General features: G+C 30.9%; 1 long non-coding RNA gene across 1 annotated transcript; it reads right to left on the bottom strand.

Annotated features, from left to right (window-relative positions):
* Window positions 1–18,995: 18,995 nt before the first annotated feature.
* Window positions 18,996–21,469, bottom strand: LOC127741535 (uncharacterized). The gene is made up of 3 exons (XR_008002688.1): window positions 20,424–21,469; window positions 20,178–20,301; window positions 18,996–19,294 (listed from the first exon to the last, which is right to left on the bottom strand). It is a non-coding gene; the product is annotated as an uncharacterized LOC127741535 (long non-coding RNA).
* Window positions 21,470–26,209: the final 4,740 nt, after the last annotated feature.

The raw sequence follows: 26,209 nt of genomic DNA, 5'->3' as shown, positions 1-26,209 counted from the left end.
TACCCTATAATAAGAGCTGGCTATGCCATGACCAAGCCATCAATGGAGGGTTCTCATTTTTAAAATCTACATTCTTCTACAACACGTGTTAAACAAAGAGAAATCCCTATAAACTAACATCTGTATCTTAGAGCGACTCAATTAATTAACAATCACAACCACAATAAGCTAAAAAGAAAAAGGAAAAAGAAATTAAAAATCCATTTATACTTAATGTATTGGCTTTATTTTTTTTATTTAATTCCCTTCTCATTTTTATTTTATAAAATCTTTAAAAATAGGATATCTGGGAAATTAATATAGGAACAAAAGACAAGCAATAGATTCCATTTCTCTTCGTCTTTTCATTATTTTTTCTTCACAAATAAAAAATAAAAGAAACATTATAAGAAATTAAAATATGAGTCAATTTGTAAGAACTCCAGAATATTTCTGCTGGATTTTTAGTCACTCGAGAACTAAAAAAACTTTCAGGTTGGTCATTAAGCTAGCAGAAGTAGAAACATTTGATTAATGGAAAAAGAAAGTATATACTACTTAATTAATTAAATTAATTCCCTTAGACCAAGCAAATATCATTAACTTCAAGAGTGCTACATATTGAAGGGTTCCAAAACTGAAGAAAGTTTCTAACCTATGCAAGTTGACTTACACTTACCAAAGGACTGGGACAAATAAATTAAAGGAAGATATATTTCTAAATTATTAAAGGTGATAATGTGCTACCATATTAAACAAAATTATTTTGAAAATTATATAGGTTTTACTAGATAAATAATGACTTTTGTGAACAATGTGAATAATAGATTTTAGAATTGATATAATAAAATAAAAGAAAAACACTCCACTCTCAAATTACCTCCTAATGTCTAATATTAGAATAACTATCCGCACACTTAGTAAATTAAACATCCAGTCATCGTTAACTGTGTATGAATAAATCGAATAAAAAAGAATAACCATCAAATTAAAAATCAACATATAATCATCTGTATACGTATTAAATTAAATATCCGATATATTCATTATTCACATTATTTAATATTTTTATTATCTTTTTATATTTTTTTTATGCATAATAATGGTGATGATGATCCATAAGAGCTAGGCCCCTCAACCTGCCTTTCTACGACCCGTGAACGTTGTTAAAATTGACTTCGTCTTATTGCATTTAATTTCGTCCTACGTCTACATACACTATATCTTAATAAAGAATAAGAATAACAATAACATTATTGGTAGTGAATAGGAATTTATATTATTAGGCTTTGTTATTAATAAATACAAGATCAATTGCACGTATTCCCTTGATAGTTTCGTTTATTATTATTTTATTTTGTTATCTTCTTTCCACAGCTACAATGTACGTATTATATGTTGGTAATTTTAAAATTGATCATCACATGGCCATTAAGCTAACATGACTCATCTTTCTTAGATGCATGTACGCATTGCAATTTAAAGTTCGGGGCAGATCATACATGATATGTTCTATACTTCTATATCGTGAGAAATTATTATTAGAACGAAATAATAATTTTAGTTTTTTATTAACTATTGTCTTAATAATTATATAAGTAAAACTTTAAATATATGTTGGTTTTTTAATATTAAAAAAATAAAAATTTAAAGCTTTTCTATTTAGAAATTAGAAAGATATTTAGAGGAGGAGTTAAGATCAGACTTTCAATTATTTAATGTTCATATATCATATATCAATTCAATTGAAATAGATACTCTAATTTGGCCCAGCTTCGAATATATATAATGAAAAATATTAAAAAATTATTAAAATTTATTATTTTTAGTCATCAGTTAACTATTAATGTTTAAAAGTGTTGAATTAAAGTATATTGTTAGATTACTAAATTATAAAAATTAGGTTGATGGTTAAAAATAAAAATTTTGATAATTTTCTAACATTTCTCATATATAATTTATCATAATTTTTAATCTATTCAACTTGTTTACAAAAAGTTTGCTTGGTTGAGCTGTCTTAAAGCTTAAAAAATTTAACTTGATAAATAAATTGAAAGGTGATGATGAAGTAATCAATTATTTAATAAGTTTATTAGTCACCATTAATTTTTCTATCTTAAGTCCTGGCCTATTTCAAGTTTCAACCACTCTATTATTATTGATTAATTATAATTGATTTTTGGGACCACAATAAAAGATGCAAGCACCCTGGTCTGGCTCATTCTTCGCATTTGAAGTTTTATTCCTAACGGAAAGTTATTTGATGAGTGAAGTAGAATAATACGCATATAACTAAGTCTAATAATTCGTTGATGAGTCTTAGAAGTTAGAACACGATAAAGGAGCAGGTGTATGTATAATTGTTAAATCGCATTCATTAACACAAATTTGATGCGGTATATACCTTCACATATACATATGCAAGATTCTTAAATGTTTGGATGTAGTTGACCTAATTCGTCATGCATAATTAATCTCTGAGATTAGTTGCGTTTGATCTTTCAACAAGAAAATTATATTGACCATTTAAGCAGCTAATGGAGATTATTGAAGTTCACTGAGTTTTTTCTTTCTAGTAAAATGAAGAGTAAATCCCTCCCCCGCCCACCCCCTTCTTTGTGTTGATAATTATGCATGTAATAATAATGATCTTGTGTCTTTAAAATTTTAAAAGTGACAGACAATATTAGTGAGAGATAATAATAGAAACTTATCCTATTTTTAAAATTACTAAATGGTCAATAATTTTTTAACTAAATCCAAACTAAATTATTAGATACTCCCTTTTTTTTATACGTACATGTTTGTTATGTGGCTGGATTAAGTTACCAAAAATACTTATACGTATAATATTTATTTTTTGGTTTTTCACGATATCCCTTAACCCGACAAGGCAAGGACTAATCCGTTACGGTACTGAGCTCCACTTAAAAGTTTGTCACTGGCTAATGGGTTGCTGCATGCACAAGGTGGGATTCGAACCAGTGACATTTGCTTAAACGGACTAGTGAGCTAACCACTAGACCAACCCAACTTAGTTTATATTATCGTATACAGTTGTGCTACTATACATTCAAGCAATTTTTCATCCAAATCTATCCAAACAGGTCAAAAAAAAAATCCAATCTCATTAAATGAAATCTGAAATACACGCGCAGAAACCCCTCCACCCCCAAACGTTACCATTTGCGCTTAAGTATAAAACAACGTTCATTCTTCAAACTCGAAACCGCTACTGGAGAATTTTAAATTTCTCTCAAAATCTCTCAAACCTCGTTCGTAATTGCTGCTACTGAAGAATCAAGTGAAGCTTTTGAAAGGAAGAAGAAAAAACAAACAAAAACAACAACACAGACTCCGCAAGGTATGAGAAAAACTATTGTTATAATATTCATTTAATTTCTCGTAAATCTTGCTTTCTCCTAACTCAATTTTAGGTTTAGTGGATTGAGTTGGTTCGTTTAGTAGATTGACTTATTCTAATTCTATTTTCTTTCCGTAATTAGGCCATACGAATGAAAATGTGGTGTTATTTTCTTTCTCTAATGTATAATTCGGTTCACCACTTACTTTAATTGACTTCATTTGCATGCAGAAATATTTTTCTCGTTGATTTAATGTTTATCACGTTTTATTCAAACATGAATAGAATTTGATTCATTGGAGTTAGTGATTTACATTTACTTGATTGTTAAGTGCTCACTTGAGCTCATTGCATGCAGAAATATTTTTCTTGATGATTTAATATTATCATGTTTTATTCAAACATGAATAGAATTCGGTTCATTAGAGTTGGTGATTTACATTCACTTGATTGTTAAGTGCTCACTTGAGTTAATTTTGTTTGTTCTTTTAGCAAAAATAAAAAAGACAATGGGGACAAAAAAGGAGAAGACTAACTATAACGTAAGTATATACACATTAAATAAATTCTATTTGGTTTATTTCTTATTTGATTTGGGTTCAAATTAAGTAATTTCTTTCAATTGAATTGTAGTAAAAATTGATGCCTTCAGGTGGGAGTATGCTCAATAAATTGAGATACCAAGTGATTCAAGCTTCTGAAGTCATAAGACTCCCTAAGCTATCTGCTGTCCTCTCAAGCATTTTTTGTAAATTCACATATGAGGATATAGACAATAACTATGTCATAGTTTCAGACACTAATTTGTTTAACTCAGTGTAAAAAACTAAACACTTCTTCTAATGTTAATGTATATATGTGAATGTTAATGCAAATTTAATATTAATATATATATTTTTTGGAACTGTCTAGACTGTTATTTTCTTCTAGGTTCAAAGTGAATGGATTCATGGTATTTATAAAACATCAAGAAACCCAAAAAATACAAATGAATTGAAATTAATACACCAGATGAACCGAAAAAGAGTATATATCTATTCAATTTCAAAATCACCTAAACTCTTTGATATAACAAAAAAGTGACTATTCAGTAAATAACATCAATCAGAAATTAACCCTCCTATAAATTTAATGAACCAAATTTTGCTCATACATGAATGGAAATTGTTTGAGCATATCTGCTTGGTCTAGACAACAAGTGTGCGAATGATTCAGAACAATTTTGGAAATTATTCAAAGACCGACATCCTTCAATATATGTACGTAAATCCTGGCTGGATAGTTTATTTCCACTGAGGAGCTTATCTTTAGAGTTTGAGATATCTTGGATTTTCACTTCCCCTTTCTATTACATATGATTAGTTGATTCTTAATCTCATCTCCCTTCCAAGTCGTTTTCCTTATTTCGGTAGAAAAATCGATAAGTTTGGAATAACTTTTGTAGAACTTTTCAACTTCTTCTAGTATTTTGAAAGTCATTGCAACCTTTGGGACAAATTGTTCATCCACAACAGCCTTGGACTGCATAATGAACCAAAAATATTATTAAGACAAAACAATTGTATAATACTAAATGAACTGAAGACTGTCCATTATATAAATTCAAATTCGAACACCTGCCTGTAGAATGAACCAAAAATATAAATCAAAATGCTAAATAAACCGAACATTGTATATATAAAATTGAATTCAAAATACATGCATCTAAAATTTAGAGATTATCAATTCAATTCAAAATACCTATGTCCATTTAATTCAATTCAATACAATTTAGCAATTGCATTCCATTCAATTCAACTCAAAATTGAATAATCCAAATTTTGTCTGCCTGATTCAATTTAGAAGAATACTCCAAATCACTCACATTCAACTGGTTTGAAGTTGAATCATTCATTGTTTTGATAAATCCTATGCAAATTGAAGAAGAAAACAAAGAACAACAACGAGGAGCAGAGAAGATAACAGAGAAGAATGATGAGAACATAGAGGAAGGACGATAGCAGAGAAGAATGAAAAAGAAAATTGCAATGCAAATCGAAAAAAGTTTACGTTGAGGAAGAAGCTTTACGGAATTACGTTAATCAGGAGAGAGGGGAGCATGTGTATTTGAAATAAGGTGGAGGGAGGGGGTGCATGAATGCAAGACTACTTGGATGACTTGGTTAGGGTTATTACATGGATGTGGAGCATTATTGTATTGTATAATATATATAAAAGTAGTTTTTTATTTTACTATTATTTCTCACTTAAACTTAAAAACTTGAAAAAAAATTAATCACCTTACTCTAATTCTTTTATTTTTATTTTTATTTTTTTCCTCAAATCATAGTTATCAGAACTGAATCGATAATTAATCCGGTCATACAATCGGGGGTCATTGGGTCACTGGTCAACTGGCGAGTCGCTGATTCACCTAGTTGACCCAATCATAATTAAATAAAATATAAAAATAAAATTAAAATTAAAATTTAAAACTTAAAATACATATTTTTACAAATATATTAATAACAATCAAGTATCAAATATCAATTCTTAGATATAATTTATGTTGCAAAAGAGATAATAAATTAGTCAATAGTAACAAATATTTTCTCAATTTAAATAAAAAAGAGAAAGAGAAAATATAACACAATCAATATATCAAATTTGGTATCCATGAGTATCCATGTTTAAAAAGATAGAAGTAAAAATAAAATTCGTTCAGAGTTTACTATATAATTATCTTTTGTCACATATAGTAATAAGCAACCTGTTGGTAGAGTGGTAAGGAGGGGAGTTGCATTCACAATATTTTTTTAGTTTAATTTCTACTACTGTTGAAGTGGACATGCAGAACTCTTTCGGTGGTTCAGCGGCACGCGGATGCATTGTGGATCTGTATGGGTCAACAACGGTTCCAAATATGAATTGATCGATTTTCAACAAATTTAATCATCATTGATCGAGTCAATTATAAATCCGGTCCAAATCATCAATCAAACCAATCAATCCACCGATTCATCAGTTTTTTTATCGAACCGACCGGTCCAGTTCGGTTATGATAACTAGGCCTCCAACCCATGATGAAAACATTCTTAAAATAAAGGAAATATGTAATTTTTTATCTTCCATCATCATCATTCATGTACTATTGACACGCATATCCATTCAAATGACAAAAGGATATAGTAAAAGTAGAAAGTGTAAGGAGCTAATTTTTTTAATAGTCAATTTGAGTTAATTTTCTTCTTTTTGAATAATTTTTTCTATCTCATTTTGTCTTTCGATAGTGTTTGTTTTAAGGTATTGGGACTAAGATTGAAAGACAAGGATTCAGTATTGTGTTTGATAGTCAGAGATTGAAATTAAATTTCAGTCTTTTTAGTACTTCCAGAATGTGACATAGAGAAATAAAATTTTTAGGGATAGATACTGAAACTTTAATAATATTTCTTCACAAAAATTCCTTATTTAACTTTTTAAATTTTCATTCTGCTCCTTCTTTTAAATTAGGGATTTTCCTTTCTTCTCCCTCTTCTTTGTCTCCATCCATTCCTCCCTCCATTGGAGACCTCCCTTCCTTCAACTTTCTCACACTCTCTCAAATCAGCAACTTCGCCAGCACCATCCTCAATACCCTCACCAAACTCAGAAAGCTCTGCTACATTTACACAAGCTACTCTAACATCTCTGACACTACACTACAGGAAAAATGTTAAGTACCATCGGATTTATTGGTGGAATAACAAAAATAATCAATCGATAAAATATCTACTAGCGGATTTTTTGTCGGAAATAATTCGACGGTACAACCCTTGCTGGAAACCATTTACCGTTGGATTTTTCAGTACGACGGTAACTACCGGTAGATTCTGCGACGGATTCTTTGTCTAAAAACTATTTAATTATCGATGGAAAAATTTTTGCCGATAATTTTGGCACTCCACTATTTTCTTTCCCACCTAATTACTGTCAGATTTTTTTCTTGATAAATTCGATGGTAAATTCACTTTTTTTTAAAAAAATATAAACACAATTAGTGGTCAAATTCCATTTTTAAATTTAAATTTATTTTTTGTCAATTAGTAGTCAACTTTTAAGTAATAGAAACCAAATATGGTAAATTAAATATTAAGTATATGAATAAAATGAAAAGTCAAATAAATAAAATACAATAAAATAGTCTAGAACAAAGTTCTAATCACTAAAGATCTTGATTGTCATCATCATCATCTCCCTGGTCATGCTGAGGACGCTGACTAAGTGGAGATGTCAGTGCCCCTTTAGCAGCACCACTACGACTAGCAGTGCCGCTACCACTGGTGTGCATCTGATCTTGGTATACCGTCATCTGTTGCTCCATTTGCTGAAGCAGCTCCAGCTCCTTTGTCTACTCTAGCCTGAGGGAATCTGTGTCTTACACGCGTGTGAGAATCTCCTGATACCTCTCCTCAAATTACTGCAGCTACTGAGTCTGTTGGTGAAGGCTCTGGGTGAGCTCTAACACCTGCTCCCTCAAATCAACACCATCCTCGGGATCAACGGGCCGGCTGGTGGCAAAAGCGAATGAAGGTCTCAATGTGGAGGTGCGGGTCTTGTCGGCGAAGAATGATTCCAACTCGTAGACGTATTTCTTGTACAGCTTAGATGCTATCTCACACCAAACTATGTTAGGATCGATGACAAATGTAATGGAGTTGTTGCCATCGTCTCCAGTATGCTGAGATTGCTGGGTTGCAGCCTCCAATCTCTGCGTGTAGGACTCCTGTGTAACATATGTTATGATTAGGATTGTAGTTAATTGAAAACTTTATATCACATGATGTTTACTCACATAATGATCTGCAGACCCCTGATAAGCAAATCTCTTATTGTTCTCCTTCAAGGTGTGAGTATACTTGAAGGTCTCCACCATCGTCGCATCATGATCCAATGACTTAGACTACACATGTTGAAACAATATGTTAAATCAAATAATAATGACATTATATTTCAAAGACAAAATGAACTTAATAACAAAATGAAACAAATTACATACTAGCTTGGCCTTTGTCTTCATGGTGAAGCAGAAGGAGAAGCAGTTGGACGACTTTCCGGGGTGGGGGTGGCACATCAGAAGGAGTCACGTACTTGGGGTTAGGGACCATGATAAAAGACTGATTTTGTGCCCCATTGCCTGTGACATCCTAGGAGTAGTTGGAGTAGAGGACAATGATCAAGAAGTCTAACGGGTTTCAGTAGACACCCCTCTACCCCAACCACGAGGCCGATTCGTGACACCTTTGTCTGTTGTCATGTCTGCAAAGAATTGAAAAACAAACACATAAGTCACAAAAATAATATAAGGCAAACAAAGAATATTCACAAGTTAAAATAAACAAAGAAGTCAACAAGAAGTATAACGACATTCAATTATGATAATCAAGTGTTTGTGAAGTGGAACGATGAATGATAAACAAAGAAGTATATCAAAGCAAAGTGCACAAACTTGATAATCAAAACAATAATCAATATGAACAAGCATCATCAAGTATATCACAGTCTCATGGTGTTTCTACATCAATAGTATCAAAGAAACACAATATTCATCCTATTTGATTTTAAAATAAACATACATAGCACAAAGTACAAATTCTTGGTACACTTAACAAATTATTGATGTTTATTAGCTAATTTTGTAAAAGAAAACAAATTGCAACAAACATCCAAAAGCATGAGAATTTGTCATTATTCACTATAAATTTCAACAATTTCTTTCTCAAATCCAATTTTATATGGACCTATTGAGATTGCTTAGCTCTAATCCAACAAAAGCTAATCAATATATAATGAGAGATAAGAATACTTTTGACCATAAAAAGGATACATAGATTATTATGCATTAATATTTCAACCCCAAACCTTTCACAATCTACAATAAACACTTATAAAGAACCCTAACTAAAACAACATGACTCAAGCAAAAACCAAGTTCAAAGATCCCTAACCTTACCCAACCTATTAATTAAAATTGTGTCCAAAAGAACATCCTACCAACAAAAAACAATAGACAATATAAAAAGGAATAATAAAACCTAGAAACGGAAAAACAAAAATGAAAAATGAACACCTAAAATGACGAGGAGTGCTCTTGACGAGCATGACGTAAATGCTGATCTTAGTGGTGTAGGAGGCGGATACAGGAGGCTCACCGTGGCTATTCCTTCTGAAGCCGTTGATGCAGGACGCTCACCACCGGAGTTGCATTGAAACTCGCCTGAGAGAGGGCTGCTGGAGGAGGGGACTACTGGCGGAGGTGGGAGAGACGAGAGGGTTAGAGAGATAGTGAAAGACGAGAGGGTGAGGAAAGAGAGGGAGAGATTGCAATTCAAAATGAGGGGGGAGAGGATTTGAATTTAGGACAAAATTATCGGATTTACCGACAGATTTATCCATTGGTAACGAATCAAGGGGTGACCAAAATGCAGCATTACACTACTTAGGTTTACCTTTGAAAAAATTCGATCCTAAATCCGAGGGTACTTATTGCGCCAATTTTTATTTTTTCATCCAACTATTATCATCGAATTTACCGTCGAAAAACTGAATCTGCCGCTAAATGTTTTGCCTAATAAATCCTTGCCAAAATTCATCGGTAAATTCACTGCTAACTTGCGACACTAAATTCGATAGTAAATCCAATGGTACTATGTGTTTTTCTTGTAGTCCCATCCCCGATTTTGTCTCCTCTAGCAAAACCCTCGTCACTCTTGACTTCTCCTACAACAAGCTCTCCGACACTCTCCTAGCTTCATTTTGTTCACTCCCCAACCTCGTCGAGATCATGTTTGATGGAAAAATTCTCTCCGGACAGATCCTGTCATCACACGGTTGTTCTCGAGTCAGTTCACTTTGATGATGTTTTCTCAAAACAAATTCTCCAAAATGACTCTGACAACAATTTTGAATCTAAACCTGGCAAAAAATAACTCTGCCAGAGTCTGCTTCTTTGCCTAAGTTTTTGTTCAACTTTAATTTGAATAGAAATAATTAGTCTTGTAGTAAAAAAGGAAAAAAGGTTGATAACTTAAGTCTTTTATTTGAAATTGAAAGTTTCAATTGAGCTTCATTGAGTGCAATTTGAGCACTTAGTTGTATAATTGATCTGGTGGGTGGTTAAGTAAATGCTGCATTGTTGTGTGATGCAAGTCAGAAAAGGCTTATGATATAGTTAAAAGCTTCAATTTATTAAATATTTCAATATTCTTGCTTGAATTATTTAGTTTAATAGAAAATTATTGTGGTTTCTATATTTTGTGTCAGCTCATATTCATACTGATTTATGTTTAAAAGTGGAACTATAATGATCTGGGAGCTAAGTGCCGATGTTTCATGTTTTAGTTTATTTTTAAACTATACTTGATCTTGTTATTAATAACACCTTTTTAGATTTGGGAAGGCCTGAATTGAGAAGGGAAGGTCTGAATTGAATTTGGGATAGTTATTTTGTTTTTATTTATTTAATTAACAAGGGCATTTAAGTAATTTTACTTTTTTTAGTCTTGATATTTATTTTAAACAAAACAGGATACTAAAACATAACTCAGTCTTGTATATTTTACACCAAACATAATACAAAGACTTAATGTAGTCTCTGTCTCTCACTAGGGGTGGCAAACAGGTCGAAACCTACCGGTCTGGCCCAAGTAACTTGCCAAAAAAGGCGGGTCAGACTAGAATTTTGAGATCGCCATAATAAAAAAGCTCGTTTATCTCGCACTGCCTAACCCACAAGTTTTGGCGGCTTTCGGCGGGGCAAGGCGAGCTTACCTGGTGGGCCTGCCCTTCTATTATTTCGCTTCAAAAAACTTGGTTAATGATTATGTTTATTAGATATTTAGAATTATAAAGACTTTATAGTGTTTGTGAATTTAGAAATTATAAATTTTTTTTTGTCTTTAGAAATTATAAGTTTATTAAAATATTTGTAAAATTATATATTTTTTTAATATTTAATGGTTTAAAAAAAAATTGGCAGGCTTAGCCCGCCAATCCATCATTAGACGGGGCAGGGTAAAAATTTGGAACCTCCTCACTACATGGGATGGGGCAGGCTAGCCTATTTGCCACCGGTATCTCTTAGTCTCTATCTCACAGTCTCTGTCTCTCAATTTTAATCTCCCTTCCAAATGCAGCCCTCAACTCTCATATCTTTGTCTTTAATTTTCCAACTTCTTTTATCTACCTCTCATACTTAACAATAATAATCTCTACCAACCTCATTCTTTAATTTGTTTCTATATGAGAAAAGTGGTTTTATCTCTTCTTTTTTTCACTACTTCATGCATGTTACACTGATAACTTCTACCTCTGCGCTCCCAAGCAATAGCTCTGACCTCATTGTTAACTTCAGCATCAACATCGTACATACCTACTATCTCAAGGATCGTAGCTACACCTAGTCCATGCGAACGTCTCCTGACATGTAACTACAAATATATGGGAAAATCATCCATTTTCAATTGATATTTTTGCTAGTCCTAGATGTCGGCAGCTATCTCCATCGTCTATTTTTTTAACATTTGGAATGATGCTTTTTTATAACCACCTTTAGATATGTCTAGTAATGTGTGCCCATACACACAAGCGAATATACTCTCTCTCTCTCTCTCTCTCTCTCTCTCTCTCCTTATTTGGTTCAGTGTACTAACTTTCAATTTCCTTTTAGAGTTAAGATTGTGTAGCCTTCTCCTATTCCTACTTAGTTCGCGGTATCACTTTACCTTTTCTTTTGTTTTAATTTTCCACTATGGTATTATAGGTTTCAAATTTTCATTTAGATAATTTGTGCTTTTTTAATGTGTGTTATGTCTATCATTTTTGTTTTGGATATTTTAATATCCAACATAAATGAATCTAACTTGGTGATGTTTTCTAAATTATTTTTGGATATTTGATTATACGAAGTTTTAAATATTTAATTGTATGGAGTATGTGGATGTTCTTTTTCTTTTATTTTTCCTTTTTATTAAAGATTTTAGAGATTTTAAGTTCTAATATTTCAATATAAATATGACATTTTCTAATGTTTTTTTAGGGGCGTTTTGGATATTTTCATACTCTTAAGCTTTCACTATTATACATGCCCTCATTACTAATGGTATATACAGATGGTTTGTGGTAACCAGTAGATTACTAACAGTAAATCTATTACAAAAATATGAGATTGTTAGTGTTACAATAAGGATGGATAAGGATGGATGTCCATTTATGGGAGGCTCAGTTTTTCTATGCTAAAAGGAGCAATTCTCATGACAAAGCATAATTAATGAAGTTTGAAAAGTAGAATTTGTTTGCCTATAAAAACATGAACGAGGCAAAAAGAATATACACAGCAATAATAAAAGCAAATACTTTCTCTCTCTCTTTCTTATATGCACTACAATATAGAGCACTTTTTACTTTCTCTCTTCACACACTACTAATATAATATTAATATATTATCTTTATAGTAGCATAATAGTATTGGTAAATACTGATAGTAGTATTTTTCTATTTATACTTTATTACCTCTTCCTTATTTATTTTACAACACATTGTCAGTACGAGACTCTGATAAAATTTTTAGGAAGACTCAGGTAACAAATTTTCATTATGTCGAAATTCTCTCATCTTGAATTCAATACTCTTGATATATTTGGAAATAATTATTTATCATGGATATTAGATGTTGAAATCCATCTTGATTCAATGGATCTTGGAGATACCATTAAGGCTGAAAATAATGCATCCCAAAAGGATAAGCCAAAGCCATGATTTTTCTTCATCGTCATCTTGACGAGGGATTGAAAAATGAATATCTCACATTAAAATATCATGCAGATCTTTGGAAAGACCTTGAAGAAAGTTATAATCATCAAAAGACGGTGATACTTTCTCAAGCCCGATATGAATAGACGCACTTGCGTCTTCAAGATTTTAAATCCATAAATGGATATAATTCGGCAATATTTCGAATCACCTCACGAATGAAATTATGTGGGAAAAAGATAACTTATAATGATATGTTGGAGAAAACTTTCTCAACCTTCCATGCCTCGAATGTGCTCCTGCAGTAGCAGTATCGAGAAAAAGGATTTAAAAAATATTGTGAGTTAATTTCTTGTCTTCTTGTTGCTGAACGCAACAATGAGTTGCTCTTAAAAAATCATAAAGTGTGCCCAGCTGGTGCCGCCCAATTTCCTGAAGTAAATGTGGCAAATTACCCTAAAAGAGGTAAATGACAAGGTTTTAATAACAAGAAAAATTATGGAAGAAAAAGGAATTATCTTCAAAAGAGAGGATCTCACCAGAAGTGGGATAAAAAAAGAAATATTGGGCAAAATAAATTAACAGAGGATAAGTGTTTCCGTTGTGGTGGAAAGGGCCATTGGTCACGTACTTGTCGTACACCAAGGCACTTAGTCAATCTTTATCAAGCATATTTGAAAATGGACGACAAAGGAAAGGAAACAAATTTTGTTTCAAATGATGCTGAAAATTTCACCACTCATTATGATGTATCTGATTTTTTTGAGGATCCAGAAGGAAATATTGGTCATTTGATCAATGATGGAATAGTTTAATATGTGAGATTGTTAAGTATTCATGTAAATAAATAATGTAAGAAACTTATTGTAAAGTTTTATTTTCTATGTATTTAGTTTTAAATATGATATGTATAAATAATGAAATATTAATTTATATGTTTAAGAATTTCGAAATCATTAAATGTGTCAAGTTTTAAAAAAATAATAATAATAGTGATAATAATAAAATTTTAGTATATGACATTATTTTTATGTACAATGTTTCTTAGAAAATAATTTCGATCAAGTATTCAATTTAACTGTGCATACTATTCATTTTATTATTATTATTTGTCTTTGAAGAAAATGGGAAGGATATATAATGAAGATGTATGCCTTGCGGATAATGCAAGTTCGCACACCATTCTCAAAAGTGATATATATTTTACCCATCTTGTGCCAAAAGAAGAATATGTTAATACTATTATTGGTTCAGGCAATGTGATTGAAGGCTCCGGAAGAGCTATAATTTTGTTTCTTGGAAGAACAAAATTCATAATAAACAATGCACTATTATCTACCAAGTCTCTAAGAAACTTGTTGAGCTTTAAAGATATTTGCCAAAATGAATATCATATTGAGACTATGAATGAAGGAAGTCATGAGTACTTATGTATCACAACTCATGATTCAAATAAAAAGGTTATATTAGAAAAGTTGCCCTCACTTTCATCTGGGTTATATTATACCAAGATTAGTGCAATTGAATCACATGCCACTGTAATGCAGAAGTTTACTAACCCAAATGAATTCATAACTTGGCACGACCGATTGGGTCATCCGGGAACAACCATGATGTGGAGAATTATTGAAAACTCCTATGAACATTCACTAAAGAACCAGAAGATTCTTAAATCTAGTGAATTTTGTTATGCTGCATGTTCTCAAGGGAAGTTAATTTTAAGGCCATCACCAGTAAAAATTGGATTCAAGGGAAGTTAATTTTAAGGCCATCACCAGTAAAGATTGGATTTGAGTCCCCTGAATTCCTAGAAAGGATTCAAGGTGATATATGTGGACCTATTCATCCACCATGTGGATCTTTTAGATATTTTATGGTCCTAATAGACGTGTCTTCTAGATGGTCACATGTGTGCTTATCGCCTTCTCGCAACCTGGCGTTTGCGAGATTACTGGCTCAAATTATTCGATTAAAAGCACAATTTCCAGAAAAAATCCAATCAAAGTAATTCGTCTTGATAATGCTGGTGAATTTACTTCCCAAGCTTTTGATGCTTATCGTATGGCTAATGGAATAAGTGTTGAACTTCCAGTAGCTTATGTTCATACACAAAATGGGTTAGCAGAATCACTTATTAAACACCTCCAATTAATTGCTAGACCCTTACTTATGAGAACAAATCTCCCAACCTCGGTTTGGGGGCATGTTATTTTACATGCTGCAACACTTATTCATTTGAGGCCAACGAGTTACCATCAATTCTCTCCTATACAATTAGCTTTTAGCCAGCAGCCAAATGTTTCCCATTTAAGAACATTTGAGTGTGTGATATATGTTCCCATTACACCACCTAATCACACCAAAATGGGACCCCAAAGAAAATTGGGGATATATGTTGGATACGATTCTCCCTCTATAGTGAGGTATCTTGAGATACAAACTAGAGATGTATTTAAAGCCCAGTTTGTGGATTGTCATTTTGATGAATCAAAATTTCCAACATTAGGGGGAGAGAATAAGCTTCCTGAAAAGGAACTTAATTGGAATGCATCATCGTAAAGGCTGAGTTAGACTTATTTGCAAAACGTGAAGTCTTTCGACCCCTAGTCCGTATACCAGAAGATGTAAAACCTGTTGGATACCGATGAGTATTTATGAGAAAACGAAATGAGAAAAATGAAGTTGTATGCTACAAAGTTCAACTTGTAACACAAGGTTTTTCACAGAGACCCGATATAGATTATGAAGAAACGTATTCCCTTGTAGTGGATGCGATAACTTTGCGTTATTTGGTCAGTCTATTTGCATATCATAAACTGCATATGCATTTAATGGATGTGGTAACACCCTATTTATACAACTCATTAGATTGGGATATTTATATGAAAGTCCCTAAAGGACTAAAGATATCTAAACCATCCAATGAATATTCGCAAGGGTTATACTCAATCAAATTGCAAAGATCTTTATACGGTCTAAAGTAATCTGGCGAATATGGTATAACCGTCTTACTGAATATCTAGAAAAATTGGATTCAAGAATGATGATATCTATCCATGTGTTTTCATAAAGAAATCTGCATCTAGATTAATTATAATTGCTGTGTATGTTGATGATTTAAATATCATTGGGACTCCTGAAGAGATTTCAACAATTATAAAAATTCTAAAAGAAGAGTTTGAGATGAAAGATTTTAGAAAGACTAAATTTTGTCTCACCCTGCAGATCGAGCATACAAAAAATGGGATCTTTATTCATCAAACAACATAGACAGAAAAGATCTTGAAAAGATTTTATATGGATAAGTCACATCCCTTGAGTACCCCAATGATCGTAAGATCTTTGGATGTAGAAAAGGATCAATTCCGTCCTAAAGAAGAAAATAAAGATATCCTTGGTCTTGAAGTACCATATCTTAGTGCCATTGGAGCACTAATGTATCTTGCTAATAATACACGACCCAATATATCATTTGCTGTGAATTTACTAGCAAGATATAGTTCCTCTCCAACCAGAAGAATTTGGAGTGGAATCAAACAAATCTTTCGATATCTTCATGGAATGGTTGATATGTGATTATTTTATCCATATGGATCCAAGTCACAATTAGTTGGCTATGCAGATGCTGGATACTTGTCTGATCTACATAAAGGGAGATCTCAAATAGGATACCTGTTTACATATGGTGGAACAACTATATCATGGAGGTCCATGAAACAGACGATTGCTACAACATCCTCTAATCATGCCGAAATACTAGCGATTCATGAAGCAAGTCGCGAGTGTTTTTGGCTCAGGAGTTTGATCCAATATATTCTGTCATCATGTGGACTGATTGATCATAAGATAGCTCCAACTGTTCTGTTTGAAGATAATACAGCATGCATTGCTTAACTTAAAGGCGGATACATCAAAGATGATAGAACAAAGCATATTTCTCCCAAATTCTTCTTCACTCACGATCTTCAAAATCAAGGGACAATTGATGTTCAACAAATCCGCTCAAGTGACAATCTGGCAGATTGATTTACAAAGTCACTCCCAAAATCCTCTTTTGAAAGATTGGTAGATGAGATTGGGATGCGCCGATTTCGAGACATTAAATGATGTCGACAACAGGGGGAGACTGTACTCTTTTTTTTCTTGGTCAGGTTTTTTTTTTCATTAGGTTTTTCTTTACAAGGTTTTTAATGAGGCAGTCCCCATCACAAAGGATATTGTACTCTTTTTCCTTCACTAAGGTTTTTTCTCACTGGGTTTTTCTTTAGTAAGGTTTTAATGAGGCATATTCCTAAATGAGCATCCAAGGGAGAGTGTTACAACAAGGATGGATAAGGATGGATGCCCATTTATGGGCAGCTTAGTTTTCCTATGCTGAAAGGAGCAATTCTCATGACAAAGCACAATTAATGAAGTTTGAAAAGTAGTATTTGTTTGCCTATAAAACCATGAACGAGGCAAAAGGAATATACACAGAAATAATAAAAGCAAATACTTTCTCTCTCTCTCTTTCTTATATGCACTACAATATAAAGCACTTTTTACTTTCTCTCTTCACATACTACTAATATAATATTAATATATTATCTTTATAGTAGCATAATAGTATTGATAAATACTGATAGTAGTGTTTTTCTATTTATATTTTTTTTACCTTTTCCTTATCTTATTTATTTTACAACAGTTAATAAATTGTTGAATTTTTTATGAGCCAACTTTGTCCGCCATTGATAGTCTGCATCTTTTCTTGCCAATAATATAATTATGAGAATAGTTAAGCCATCTCTAATATTAGTTGTTTGTAAATAATTAAATTTTGAAATAATTTATTTACCACCTTATGTGGCTAGTAATATATACATATCATTTTTTTTTAATTTAATTTTTTATACTCAGTAACAATTAACTCATTTGTAATAAATATATTAGTTATTTCTATTTTTTTATTCTTTTTTATTTGAGAAGGCTTAGAATTGACACCAAAAAGGTAAAGAGAGTTTAGAATTTGTTTACTTCCATTTTTTGTAATTTTTTCCTCATTAACATTAAAACGGCAACATTATATGGAGTTTTAATAAATAACCAATTTTTAATTCCGTTCAACCAATTCGAATTTACTGTTGATTCTGATTTGACCAGTTCAACCAATTGGTTGGAATCGATATTCAAAACTATCATGATAAGAAATCAAATCACCTCCGCAAAATTTTATTCTTTTTGTTCTAAAGTAAGGGTTGATTTTAAATTAACTTAAATTATGAAAATAACTAAAATGTGAGTTATGAATATTAAACATGAATTTATAAAATTATCCTTTAAACTAGTATAGTAATAATATCCTATTTAATTGCACTATTTATTTATACTCTATCATCGTTTCACTACAAAGGAAGTGGAAAATTGCAGCGCTTCATATAGGGATTTGCGGCGGTTTAAAACCGCCACGAAATAAAATTCCAGCGGTTCGTTAAGCATCGCCTATTAGGGATGGTAATATGATTTTATGGTGGTTCTACCAAACCGCTGGCACAACCGCCACAAATCAGATAACTGATTTTGCGGCGGTTGCAAACCAACGCTATTTGGTCAATGGATTTAAAAAAAATATGTGGTGATTTTAAAACTGCTGCAAATTTATGTAGGATATTTTAAAAAAATGCGACGGTTTTGAACTGCCGTAATTTCATACATGGGCTTATAAAAAAACGGACTAATTACAATATGTTAGGCCATTTTTCTTTACTATAACCTATTTACAAAATTTTTTAATTAAAGAATCAAATGTTTTATTTGTCTTCCATCCACATTCTCTGTTATGCATAAACACAAAAAAAAGTTAGATTAGTATTGGTAAGCCATAGAATATACAAAGTTTGAGGTATAGATAAGTAGCTTAACACAATCAAGTGGATAAAATTCAATGTTAAACTTCTACATATTCTCAAGACTAATGTTTGCTCTGAGAAATATACATATAAAATAAAAATGTCTAGATTAGTTGAATCTCCTAAGGTTAGTTAGGATAGTTCTATGAACAAATACCTAGTAATTTTGACAATACTTATAAGTGAAAGAGAGAGATATGGTGAAGGAAGAACTTCTAAGTTCTCTGATGGAGGCTCTTTTAAGATGTCCTCAAGCCCATTTCTATTCCATGAACGAACAACCATCAGGGTGATCCATCTATCAAACAATTGGCAGAAGAAATTAGAGACAGGTTCAACTGATTTTTAGGACAATTATCAGAAGAGATCTAAGGATTCTTGATAATACAATACATGAAGTGTAACACTAATTGAAAAAAGAGTAGGCACTAGCAAATCTAAATTATATAGATAATACCATAATGAGGAATTGATGATGGCTGCATTTAAACTAGACTGATATAAGCAATAAACATATTTCAAGTACTACCACACAACACAGCAGAGCTAGACAAGACTAATACTAATTTCTTAAAGTATAAGGTTACAAAAAAGACCATCTGAAAAGTGAAAACTCAGAAACTCTTATCCTCTGGATTCAGTAATATTATAATAAGTTAAAGATAAATTTCTGGTCAAAAGCAAAGTGATCTACTCTGTCAGAGTATATATACTTAAAGGACAAAAGAAAAAAATTGACTACTTTAGCACTAACTGAAAATAGAATTCTTAACTAACTTGCTATTACTCTAACTAACTTTGACTCTTTCATCTCTCTTTAATAGCCCGAAATAGAACATCAACTATTCTGATCTTGACATTATAATGATTGAAATATAATGATATTCAAGCATTGCATTGTGTTGGTCTTATTATATTAAAGGTATAATATGATGACTAAATAGCAATAACATATATACATAACATAAATAGAGCTATAATGAGAGAGTTGGGGGCTGAAAAGAAATTGGCATGAAAGCTCTATGAAATCCGTAACGAACTTTGCATGGCAATATAATCTTGGCAACTGCCTTACCACTTAACTTATTTGCAAAAATTATATGAGCCTGCATTCATGTAATTATTATTATTATTATTATTATATATGGTATGGAACATAATTAAGAAGAAGTAGTTCTTACTTGTGGTAAGTTAGTGTCTTCATTGTGAACAAAAGTAATTATCCAACCATAATCTTTTTCTTCTTCCATTTCGATACCCCTTTCTTCTTTAAGGACAAAGGCAAGTCCAATGTAGAATACATTGCTGCTTTCAAATGCATGATATTCCATTCTTATAATTTTTTTCAAATTTTATTTACATATTATTCAATTTCGTAATTCATCAAATTAAACAATACTCAATGCATATATAATTATTAATTGTACCTTATATGATAGTTGTTCTTCAAAGTATACTTAACTAGACCTTCATATCTAACAACTCAAACACACAAATCCAGTATGATTAAACACAAAAATTAAGCTTTAGTAATTTATAAATAAATAAATAGATACCTGTAGAAAAGCTTGCATTGGGATCCACCACTTAGGTGTATGCGTATTTATTCTTAACTCCTATAAAACTTTCATTGAGCACAGAAAAATCCATGAACTGATTTTGAAAGTGCAAAAAATGGATTCCAATATCAAATTGCAAAGTAAAAAAGATGAATGACACTTGAGCTGAAGAAATTATGCATAAACAGGGATTGAGAGTAAAATAGAGAACTAACAAATTAATATAACCATATATCCACTCTCCCTTCTTTATAATCTCTTATAAAATAATTTTAATCTCATTACCTGAACTACAAGACTCGTACATTCTTTTAAACATGCTGACATTCACTTAACAGGGTTTCCAAAGATGAATAATGCATAGTGCTAAGCCTATTAATTGGCTCCATTGATTTTATTTAAGAATGCTAAACGATGAAGAATAGTCACTATTTCCTTATGCCATGTGCTTCCTTGCTTACACTTTAGACCCAGCAATGCAGATTTTTATTAAAGAGAGTTCTTTATTTCAAGAATTCATTAATACTATTTTATCTAAATTGCATGCTAAACTGAAATCCTTGAAAACTGACATGGATGGACCTAAGTCGTCAATTATATCTTTGCTAGTAAACTCAAAACATTGATCTAGAATGTGTTGCAATGATAACTACTATTATTAAAATTGGGATCAAGCATTTAGCTCCTGCTTAATGTAACAAAATTCTCTTTCCAGCTAATAATTCTAATATAAAAAAACACGTAAGAACAGAAAATATAACTCTGGTTCAAAGTTCAAACTAGGAATCTCAAATTTGACGTATTTCAAAAAGCTTTCCATATACAGAATCTAACAACCATACCATGTTAGATGATGTAGATAGAAGCTTAATTTTCTTTTTCTTGATTCTGTATAGTTATACAATTTGAGCAAAATTGGGGTAGAATTAAATTGGGGGAATAGGAGAAAGGGGAAGAACAAACTAGGGAGATGGGGAGAGGGAGCGATTGAGCAGCACACAACAGGGGAGTGGGGAGGGTGCCGATGACGACACCGGGACGGACGTCGACGATGGCACGGACGTGCACCGCAGATTGAGGAGACTTGGATGACCACTTTCACTTTCCTTTCACGCAACCGAGCTAAACGGCATAGGGAAGACACCAGTGACAGAGAAGAACGACGACAAGGACAAAGTTGCTGGAATTGTCGGAGGGAATGAGTCACAGCGGCAGCAGTGTATCTTAGAGAAGGTGATTGACGCCTTTCCTCTCCTAGGGTTCGAGCAAAAAGTGAAAGAATGTGATCTTTTGTTTTTTGTCAAACATTTTATTAAATAGTTCAAAAATATATTCTTTGAGGCGGTTGGAAGACAAAAAACGCTACTAATCTCATTAGTCAGCAACACTTTAGGTGCACACTACTATCACTGCTGCTATTTCTTTAATTGGCGGCGATTTTAGAAACGGCTGGTAATTCGCAGCCACTATTTACCGTGTATCTTGTAGTGTTTATTCCAAGGATGATTAGAATAGTATTAATTAGGAGAATGATATGAAGGAGGGGGGGATTAAAGTAACGTTACATTTATTTGTTAAATAGATAGATTATTATTTGTAGGAAAATAAACTTTAAAAAGTAACACTACTTGTTTGAAAATGAATAAATACTTATAAATGTTATTATTTTATAGTAGTAGTGAACAAAACATTTATCATTTTAAATATAATATTTATAGTTACATATTTATTATATTTAAAATTATTTATATATTTATATTTTGTTTAATTTTTAATAATTTTAATAGAATATTATTAAGATGTCAATTTGAAAAACAGATATAACATTTAAAAGAGTGAGCTCGATTTAAAATTTATTTAATATCTACGTTAAAATAAATAGTATGACAAATTATAGCAAATAAGAGCATAATAATAAACAGCGCACAAGAAAATAAATGAAATTTAAAATGGATAAAAAAATAAAACTTGAAAAAAAATAACAATAAAATAATGCCAAGTATTTTAAATAAAACAGCAAATTAACATTTAAAGGAAATTATAACACTTGAAAAAAAAAAGAAAAAAAATTAAAAGTTGACTTTAGACATTCATACGCTAATGTCTGACTTTAATTTTTATAGAATTTTTAGTATGATTATAAAGTATGTAAATTAAAAAAAATTTTCTTCTAAATTTTTTTCTATTTATAGACCACAAGTAAGAATTTGCAAAATACTTCTTCCTTTCTACTATCTAACTTCTCTCTTTTTTTCAGGTGTTTGCAACCCACAATTTTACCTTGACTGTAAAAGACCTTATTTTTTAATTTCTACAGACATCTTTGTATTTATTATTTTGATCTCTAAACTCCATATTTTATCAAATCAAATCACGTACAATTAACACATTTTGACCTTAATAATTTTTTGACTCGACTCATGTATGGTGTAGCCGAAATTCTATTCTATCATTGTCAAATTTGTAAATCTTGTCGAACTTTTATACCAAGAATTAATATAATTAAATAATATAAAACAAAAAGTGTTAGACTATTTTAAACTAATCTTTAATGTATTTCAAACATTTTTGCTGCTAATGATATAAAGAGAAAGAGAGAAAATGGAAGCTAATCAACTAATCAATAATCAACAATAATAATAATAATAAAAGAAAACTTAGCAGACATTATTTGTTAGCTGCCGACAACTAAGTTTACAATTTGTATTTTATTTTTTTCCTTCAAGAGCATAAATAAATAATTTACCTACCCTGAACCCGAACCACACTCACTCCTTTTGGGAAGGGGAAAAAAAGGAACGATTATGGGCATTTATGGACAAGGTTTCATTTGTTTGCTTCATCGCTCTTCTCATTTCGTTTGTGCTCAATATAAAAAAAATGGTGTTGAAATAGGTCTCTTATATGATGAGAAGAGAAGAAAAACTATGGAAAAGTATCTACATGTTTTCATTCTATTATTCTGAGATTTCACAAGAACGAGAAATTTTTTTGCCTAGTTAATTGGTTTGTATTTTTATTCCTGTTTTCGATTCTTATAGATTTCAAAGAAAAAAAAAGTTGAAATTAATGAAGATAATAACATGGTCAAAGTCTAATTTGTCGTGCATCTGAACTCTATTATATAAATTGAGATTCGAACTGCCGACACTTATTTAAGCGCAACTTATTATACGCATAAGACAAAATTTAAATTTCTACACTTATTTAAATAGACGAATGAGATGATCACTCGACTAATCGAAGTTAATTTAACACGATTACTTTGATAACTGCTATAGTTGAAAGTTGAAACATTTGCTGCAGCAAAGAAAATGTGTTTTTGTTTATAGAAAGATAGATATTGCGGCCTCGTCCACTAGATATTTCGAGGCCTTAAGCCGCAAAATTTAGATTTTGAAAATCTTACGAAAAATGATATTCAATAATTTCTTTTAAATAAAAAATACAGAAAATTAACTTTAGTTAGTTAGTACTAATCAAATTTAAGAGTATAGTATTAATTAAGAGTTTACAATTTAAAATTTATAATTCAAAATAAATAAAATAATCAATCAATTTGTGTTGATTAAAAGAATTAGTTTTCTGACTTTGTTTTTTATTTTTTTATTTAATTTCTACCGACTGCCACAAGGAATCACTTGTTCTAATTATACAGAATCTTATATTTGAACAAAGCCTTTAGAATTTAGATTCATTAAGAGTTCAAAGAGCCTGTTTTAAAAGGTGATAAATTTGACCACACTGCCAGCTAATTATTATTATATTAATAAAGCTTAGTTAATTAAGTCAGTGTATAAACTGTGATTACATTGAACCGTTCTCTATTGGAATTAAAACACGTGTGATCTCTCTATTATTATATTAGCTTTCAAAATCATAGAAAATAATGGCCCGACGACAACATATAGCATTGTGTAATTAAAATAATATTAGCATCAGGTAAGAGGATAAAGTTTTAAATTTAATATTGTAAATAATTTCAACTTGTTTGAATGAAGACACTTTACGTAACTGTGCACATATGCATATGGCCAAACTATATGGTTACGACATATAACAAAATGTTCCTACAGATATGCTCATATAATAGGGGGAAAATAGAAATTATATATATTTTTTTTTATTATAGTTCTTAAATTGATATGTTAAAAGTTAATTCGTCATAAATTTAAATTTTTTTAAAAATAAAAAAAATTATAGATAATTTTTTTATTTTTATTTTAAAGACAAATAAATTATCTAAAATTAGTGAATCAATTATTAGACCCTCTAAATTGATTATGGATATTATATTGTTAGTTCATCATTGAACCAAATTAGGAATTGAATTCTTAGCAATATTATCCGCATTTTAGTGTTTGTGCACGTGAAGCGTTTTAATTTTCTATATTTCTTTACAATTATTACTTTTGCTATTCAAAAGATCACGAAGTAAATAAATTCATTGTGGGCCTTTCATGTTCAAGCTAGGGTTGAATCTTGAAACCTGGAATCAATTATATATTGGTTTTATTTAATAAATTAAATTATAAATTATATTATATCAGCAGAAAAAAAAAAGAAAAGAAAAAAGAGAAAAAGGGAAAAAAGGGAAAGAAGACTGAATCACTCAAAGATTGCGGTGCTGCGCACGGGGTTGGTGGTTGGCACGTAGTGATAGCTTAATTAAATACATAGTTTCCCAAACAGTAGTAGTAGTAATTAATAATTAATAATAAATAGGAAATTTTAAGTTAAAGTCAAATGTCTCCCTTCTCTCTGTTATGGTCAACGGTCAGCTTCAAAGGCTCTGAAGAGGATTATGTAATGTGCATGTTCTTTGGTTATTATATCCTGATAGATTGTGTAGTTAGTAAGAAATAAAGAACGTTTTAATATTTTGTCGAAAGATGATAGATGATATTATAGTAAGCAGAAATACTAAGCATCAAAAGTTTTAATCTAATAAGTAAGAACACATTTTGGGAAGGTTTCGAGAGAGATGGATAGATGGATCGGAATTACTAGCATTGTGTATAATGGACAGAGCTTTAGTGTGAGAATTTTGTTAACAATTACTTTTAAGGATAATTGTTGTAAATATTACAAATACAATTATAGAAAGTACAGATATTTACAAATTTTGAGGTATTAAAAACAGTAAAATCATTTAATTTTAACTCTCCTAATTTTAACTAATACTTTTAGGATATTTATAACTAGAATGAAGTTTGTTATATTTAAGAGATAATTTAAAATAGAGTTTGTTATTTTTTTATACAGCAGTGTAAAAACAAAAAACTTAATGAGGGGGATAAAATCTTTCTTTTTTTTAAATAAAACCTTTTTTTTAAATACAACCGTTTAAGAATATTTTTATAAGTTTAATACTAAAAATTAAGTTTAAAAGTATGAGAAATTCTAAACAACTGATATGATAATTAAGTCTTCTTTCGAATTTTAAAAAATATGTTATAAAAAGCATACTAACTCCTTATAATTCATTTTAAAACTGATGAGCGGATAATTTGTACGCTTTTTGGCATTGTTTTTAGTATGTTTTTAGTATGATCTAGTTAGTTTTTAGTATATTTTATTAGTTTTTAGTTAAAATTCATTTTTCTGGACTTTACTATGAGTTTGTGTGTTTTTCTGTGATTTCAGGTATTTTC

The sequence above is a fragment of the Arachis duranensis genome, chromosome 1, assembly GCF_000817695.3.
Source record: "Arachis duranensis cultivar V14167 chromosome 1, aradu.V14167.gnm2.J7QH, whole genome shotgun sequence".
NCBI classification, from domain to species: Eukaryota; Viridiplantae; Streptophyta; class Magnoliopsida; order Fabales; family Fabaceae; genus Arachis; species Arachis duranensis.
Note: the sequence above shows the minus strand (reverse complement) of the source record. Positions and strands in the feature narration are given on the sequence as shown.